This window comes from Bison bison, unplaced genomic scaffold, assembly GCF_000754665.1.
Source record: "Bison bison bison isolate TAMUID 2011002044 unplaced genomic scaffold, Bison_UMD1.0 scf7180017864316, whole genome shotgun sequence".
NCBI classification, from domain to species: Eukaryota; Metazoa; Chordata; class Mammalia; order Artiodactyla; family Bovidae; genus Bison; species Bison bison.
In genome coordinates, this window is record NW_011494888.1 from 82,867 (window position 1) to 89,978 (window position 7,112).

Here is a 7,112-nt window from a genome sequence, read left to right on the forward strand (position 1 = left end):
TCTTATTTTGTGATTGGTTCATGTTTTATAGTGATATGCTTTGATTTCTGTCTCTCTCTTTTTTTATATATCTAGCATAAACATTTCTTTGGAGTTACAATGGCTTAAATAAAACATAAAATGCAAATCTATTTTCAGTTGACAGCAATTTAACTTCAGTTGCATACAAATCATTACATTTTGCTTACCTTCTCCCACTTTATGTTATTGTTTTCACAATTTAAAGATATACAAATTGTGCTTTTTTGACACATTTTAGTTAAAGCTATTTTTGTACATTTGATACTAGAATGAAAAGTGATTTATCTAACATCCTTATCATGGGACAGTATTCTGTTTTTAACTATATATTCATTTTAGCAGCATCTATTATACTTTTATATGCTTTAAGGTATTAATAGCTTTTTAGCATCCTTTAATTTTAACTTGAAGAATGCCCTTTAGTATTTTCTGTAATGCAGGTCTGATAGTAATGTACTTCCTCAGCTTTTGTTTGTCTTAAAAAGTCTTTTTGTCTCCTTTATTTTTGAAAAACAGTTTTGCCAGGTATAGTGTTCTTATTGGCAGGGTTTTGTCCAGCACATTAAATATCTCATTTCACTCCCTTCTCACCTGCAAAGTATTTGCTAAGAGATCTGCTGAGAGTCTAATGGAGGTTCCCTTGTATTTGATGAATCACTTTGCTTTCTCTGCTTTCCAAATTCTTTTTCCTTAAGTTTTGACTTTTTGTTATAGCATGTCCTTCCATAGACTTTATATGTAGATTCGTCCTATTCAGAATTTGGTTGGACCTTCCCCAGATTTGGGACGTTTTCAGCCACTGTATCTGTAAATAAGTTTTCAGCTCCTTAGTCACTTTTCTTTCTGACAGTCCCACTGTGTTTGTATTGTTTCTCTTGGTTTGTCTCATAAGTTCTTTAAGCTCTCTTTAGTCATTCTTTTTTTGTTTAGTTCCTTTGATAGAATACTTTCAAATGACCTGTTTTTAAGTACACAGATTCTTTCCTCTGCTTGCTCAAGTCTGCTGATCAATGTTTCTAGCTGATTTTTTCATTCACTGATTGTGTTCTTACTTCCAGGATTTGTTAGAGTTTTTATTGTTCTATCTCCTCATTAATATTCTCAGCTTTTATAACGTATTGTGGTCCTTATTTCATTTAGTTGTTTGTGTTTTCTTGTAATTCACTGAGATCCTTTTTAGAAATTATCATGTTGAATTATTGATCAAACGTATTATAGACAGCCATTTCTTCAGGGTCAGTTATCAGAAAACTATTTTCTTTAGACTGTATTTTCATGATTCTTCATGTTCCTTGCAGCTTTATAATGTCTGTGCATTTGAAGGAAAACACCCTCTTCAAATCTTTACAAGCTGCTTTTGCCTAGGAAAGACTTTCAGCAGTGAGGCTGGTTAGGGAATCTGCTTTCTCCTGCTCCACAGGTCCAGGTATTTTTAATTGTTGCTTTTATTTTCAGTTTGTTGTTATTGTTTTGCTCCAGTAGCTCATAACCTCTTGCTCCCTCTGGTGACTATGTCAGCTCTGTCATCACCCCATTTGAGATGAGACGGAAACCAGCCTCTCTGTGGTGCATTGGAAGACCACAGATGTTGGGGCCATGCTTTACTCTTCTTCTCCATCCTTCGGAAGCAACCTCAGTTATGCACCTTTTCCATATCCCAAAGCCATGCTGACCACTACTGTCCCAGTGATCTGGAGGATGCAGGATTCCTCAGCTCTCTGTGTGAGAGCAAAAACCATCACTGCAGGGAAGCCCATTGAAATACCAGGTTGTTGGAGTCACTCTCTTTTGGAGGAAAGGTCTCAGTGTTGTGCCTCTTCCAAACCTCCCAGAGGAGTACATGCCACAGGATTGCATCCATCCCCTCGGCAACCCTGGGCATCCGGACTATTACAATTCTTTCAGCATTCATTGTGAGGTGAGGAAGAGTGTCACCATTCAGAGATACTACAGAAAGGCCAGGGACATAGGTATGAATGTACACTCTTTGTCCTGCAGCAGTGAAGGCTCATGGTCAGTCATGACTGAACCGTGCCAGCTTTCAGGAGAGGCTGATGTGGTGAAAGTGAAATTGTTCTCTTCACCACTTCCGTGTGGTTGATCTCCATTTTGTGCTTGTCTGAGGTACTGAAAATCCTTAACTGGATTCCAGTCCTCTCATAAAGGGATTTTGTTACTTAAATCATGTCAGGTCTGGGTTTCCAAGAAGGTATGAGGGCTAGTACTTCTTATGTCAGCATCTTGCTGCTGTCATTCTCTTTGCTGATCTCTGTATAATGAGAATGTATTTATGTACTGCTGTGTACTTGATTTTTAAAATAAGAACATGTCATAGATTTTCTAAAGGTAATGCAAATCTCCCCTTCACTTGCTTGGTTCAAATATATATTTTATATGAGTATCATGTATGTGATGCATTTGGTATATCTTAATATTTTGAGTCTAGGTTAAATATAATCAATCTATCCGTGAAGGATCATTTATTTCTACTCTCAAAGAAGCCTTCCTATGAATACTGAATATTCTATTAATTAAATGAATTAATTTTCTAAAGTCTGGAGTAAAGCCAAAGATAGAAAGAGATGATTATATTAATCTTATGTTTGGGATGATTCAAAAGACAAACCATGAATATAAAGTGCATAATCTCTATGCATCTCAAACTACTCTTAACAGAGAGAAGCAAGGACATGGACAGTTAATTTTAAAAGATTAGATGCTTTCTGGGGAAAAAAAGTCATGTACTTAAAATAACTTTTGATGAATATCCTAGCATATCTGATGAATTGATTCTTTGCCGAATTTCAGAACTTCTGAAGTCAGTGTTATGACTAAATGGGTTGAGCTAACACCTAGCTTCATGTTCCTGTCCATCCATCTCCTCTAACCCCCCTGAACCCCTGCCTCAAGAAGCTCAGTCATATCTTAAGCTGAAATTGCTTCATTTTTTAATCTCCAGTCTATTTAATCTCATGTTCCACCCCAAACTCCTGTCCTTCTACTTTGAGTCATGATGGCTATCTCAAAGACTTCCCATTGACTCCTCTATTTGCCCTTATCCCTTCATCTTCAGCTGGATGCATTTTAGTCCCTAATTATTTTACAATCAGTGGGTCATAACCTTAATTTATCTTTTGCCAAAGCTTTCAAAACTCAGCTTGAACCAGCTCAGGACAAGTCTAACTTCATTTTATCAATGCTGGCATGTTGGTTGCTAAGTCAAGTGAAGAAAATGACTGAAAAGGGCAGAATGATTGAACCTTTAATCTTGGTCACTAATGCTCACTGGTCTCAATGCTCAGCCTTGAAATTTATGATTTCTTGAATCAATTCAATAGCCACATCCTGAAGCAACTATTTCAAATAGTCTTATCTCACAACTTTGAGTATCTCACATTCCATGCTTCTACTTCTGTTTTGCATGTTATAGAGAAGATAGAAACCATCAAATCAAACTACTATTTTTTTTCAAACATAAGCTAGATTTTCTGCATGTTCATTCATTCCTTTCTCTATCCTTCTATTTTATATAGAAAAATCCTCTTTCTTAATGACCATCCCTGGTACTTGAGCCTTTTAGGCTCTAGATAGAACTCTTTCACTTACTCCAAATCCTGACCTTCTTCCTGTCTTCTAGAGCATCACTCTCAGCATTCAAATAGTCTAAATTTTCTTTACTCATAGAATTACATTCAGTCTTCCAGAAGTTCTACTGTTGCTCTGAGCTATGAATCTTTTTCCTGGTACTTTCCTTTTTCTCTACACTTCTTACCATCAAATATATTTAAAATAAATAAATAAAAGAGTTAGCTGCACTTGTCCTGATTTAGTCATCTATAAATCTAGTAATCTAAACCTACATTAAAAGGGACTCATGACCCATGGATCCTGGTGGTTTAAAGTGCTTACATCAAACTCTTCAAAGCTCTCCTTTGGTATCAATTTCTGGTTCCTATTTCTCCTTTTGAGATGCTCTCCAATTGTTCCACCTCCCACATTTGTCCAGACCAAAGAGATAATGTTCTAAGAATGTAGGGATGCAGTATCAAAAAGTTCAAGAGAAGATGCATTTAAACATGGGTTGTTTCTTGTTTATGCTGCAACATTCTTCACAGTAAATTTATAAGATCAGAAAACTATTAATACTTCTTGTTTACATTGTCTTATTCTGAGTAAGACTTCCATTTGTGGTCTTGACTGTAGAAGAACAGTAAGCACCTTTGAGAGAATCTCTGGAAGTCATTATTCACAGGATAGGCAGTGGGATAAATGATGCATTGAGTATCCTGAGAAGTGATGTGATTACCATCAACTAAATGGTCTGAGAGAATCACAGAGGCAAGTTGTTCTGTGGTGTTTCAGTAAAATCAGGTTCCTGGAGTTATGACAAATAACAAGACGTAGTAACAGCGTTGCTGCCTTTTCCTGTAGTAGGGGGTGAAACATGAGTGAAACATTTGGCAACAAAGAAGGCAAAAAAAATGAAGTCCTAGCCACAGTAATCACAGAAGAAAAAGAGATGATCCCTGGAGATGAACAACCAGCAATAACTGTTGGGACTTGGGCAGGAAACAAAGGCAGAGTTTCCTCTTCTCTATACAGCACTCTAAATGGATTGTGCACACGGGCTTGTGAATTTAGTATTCAATTTTTACATCAAATTGTACAGGTGTCTTGGAGAAGGAAATGACAACCCACTCCAGTATTCTTGCCTAGAGAATCCGGTAGTCAGAGGAGCCTGGTGGGCTGCTGTCCATGGGATCACACAGAGTCGGACAGGACTGAAGCAATTTGGTGTGCATGCATGCATTGGAGAAGGAAATGGCAACCCAATCCAGTGTTCTTGCCTGGAGAATCCCAGGGACAGAGGAGCCTGGTGGGCTTCCATCTATGGGGTCACAGAGTCAGACACAACTGAAGAGACTTAGCAGCAACAGCAGTACAGGTGTCATGAAATTTACTTTCCTGAGCTTTGCCATCCTTCACATAGCTTTAAAGTGAGAAGTACATAGATGATTATTGATATTTCTCTTTTTCACACTCTCTATCCCATTTCTGAATAGTCTGTTTTCTGAATAGTTCTCAAATTCAGCCACTCTCTACTAAGTTTCCCTTATCTTTATCCCAGATTATGATATTAACCAATTACCTGTTCATCCTCAGGCCTTATTTGCCCACATTCTATACTTTAGTAAGTCATGGTGACTTCATCACCCCACTGCTGAAAATCTTTTCATTGTTTCAACTGCCTCAAAGAAAAAAGCCAGTATTTTGAATGAGATCATCTAGGAGTTGCATTACCTGGCTCTCCCACTTCCCATCATATAATTATATATCATTGCTGCCTGTTTTTCCTTTCCTTAGCTAACAATATCAAATAGAACTTGATGTATGCCACATGCCATGTTAAATACTGAAGCTATGAGGGTGGATAAAAATACACTGTTCTAAGGAGAGAGTAGCACTGACATATATACACTACTATGTGTAAAATATACAGGTAGCAGAAATGTGCTATATAGCATAGGGAATTCAGCTTGGTGCTCTGTGATGACCCAGAGGGGTTGAAGAGGGAGGGAGGGAAGGTGGGAGGGAGGTCCAAGAGGGAGGGGGTTTATGTATATGTATAGCTGTTTCACACTGTTGTAGAGCAAAAACTAACACAACATTGTAAAGCAATTATATTCTAATTAAAAATAAAATTTAAAAAAATAGGCCATGTTCTTAGAATTTTGGAGATTAGGATATAGTGAGGGAAAGAATTTTAATCAATTATCATAGAAAATTAAACTGTAGCTGTGATGAGTCTTACAAATGAAATACTTTGATATAATACTGCATAATTTTTAAAATAACAGATATCAGAAATAAATGGATGTTAATTACTAGACGAAAGGGAAGAAAGAGCTATGTCTGAATGTGTCATGCTTTCCCCCAAATCCTGGTTTGTGCAAGCTACTCCCAGTATGTGCAATGGTCTTTCCTCTTTTCAACCTGAGCATCCTCTATGCATTTCTTAAGACTAAGTTTAAATATAATTTCTAAACCATGCAAGCTGCCTATGATTTGCTGACATGTGACCTCCCTGACATTCTCCTTTTTCCACAAAACACTTTAATACTTACCTAATTTCCCACTTAACTAACAGATCATTACCTGATGATTATATATTTTATGAGACAATATAATGGTCATTATATTCACAGCTCTACTTCTATCTTACAGCACAGAGCTGGAAAATTAAGTACTTAGAACATTTCTTCAATAAATGAGTAAGATATTCCAGCAGCTATGTCATGTGTTTCTTTGCCCTCAAAATATTTAATCTAGTAGAAGTAATGCTTGGTAAGATCAAACATGAAATGTCAAAGAGGCCATGACTTCTGCACTGTGTCCTGAGAAATCAGTTCCCCAGTCCCTGACGTCTCTCAATAGAGGCCAATATTCAATGAGTGTCCAGGGGTTGGTTAAAGAGATTCCTGAATTGGCAGACCTGATTAAGTAAAATGATCTCCAAATTTCCTTTCAGTGTTTACTACTACTGTATATATCAACTTAACATTTTCAATAATTTTAGTGATTAAACAAAATTGAAACAAGTCAACCCAGTTTACACATTTTATATTTTGCTTACTAATGTTGGGAAAACTGGAGATGTTCTAAGATGTTCTAAGATACTCAATACAGATTAAGAAAATATCAGGTTCATCTTTTTTTTTCTCAGTGAGCCATTTATTGATTTTATTTCATGTTCCTCCCACATTTACTATTTATCCATAACATTTAATGGACAACAATACTAGCAAATTAATATTTGAAGCCTCTAATTGAAGCTTGGCTTGCTTTTGAATATTAACACTTTTTTTTTTAATTCTTACTTTTTAATTGGTGGAAAACTGCTTTACAGTTTTTTTAAACTTTTTTTCCTTTTTTAAAATTTGTTATTTTTATTTATTTATTTATTTTTAAATTAAATTTATTTATTTTAATTGGAGGTTAATTACTTTACAATATTGTATTGGTTTTGCCATACATCAACAGTTTTGTGTTGGTTTCTGCCATAAAACAACATGAATCAGTCATAATTATAT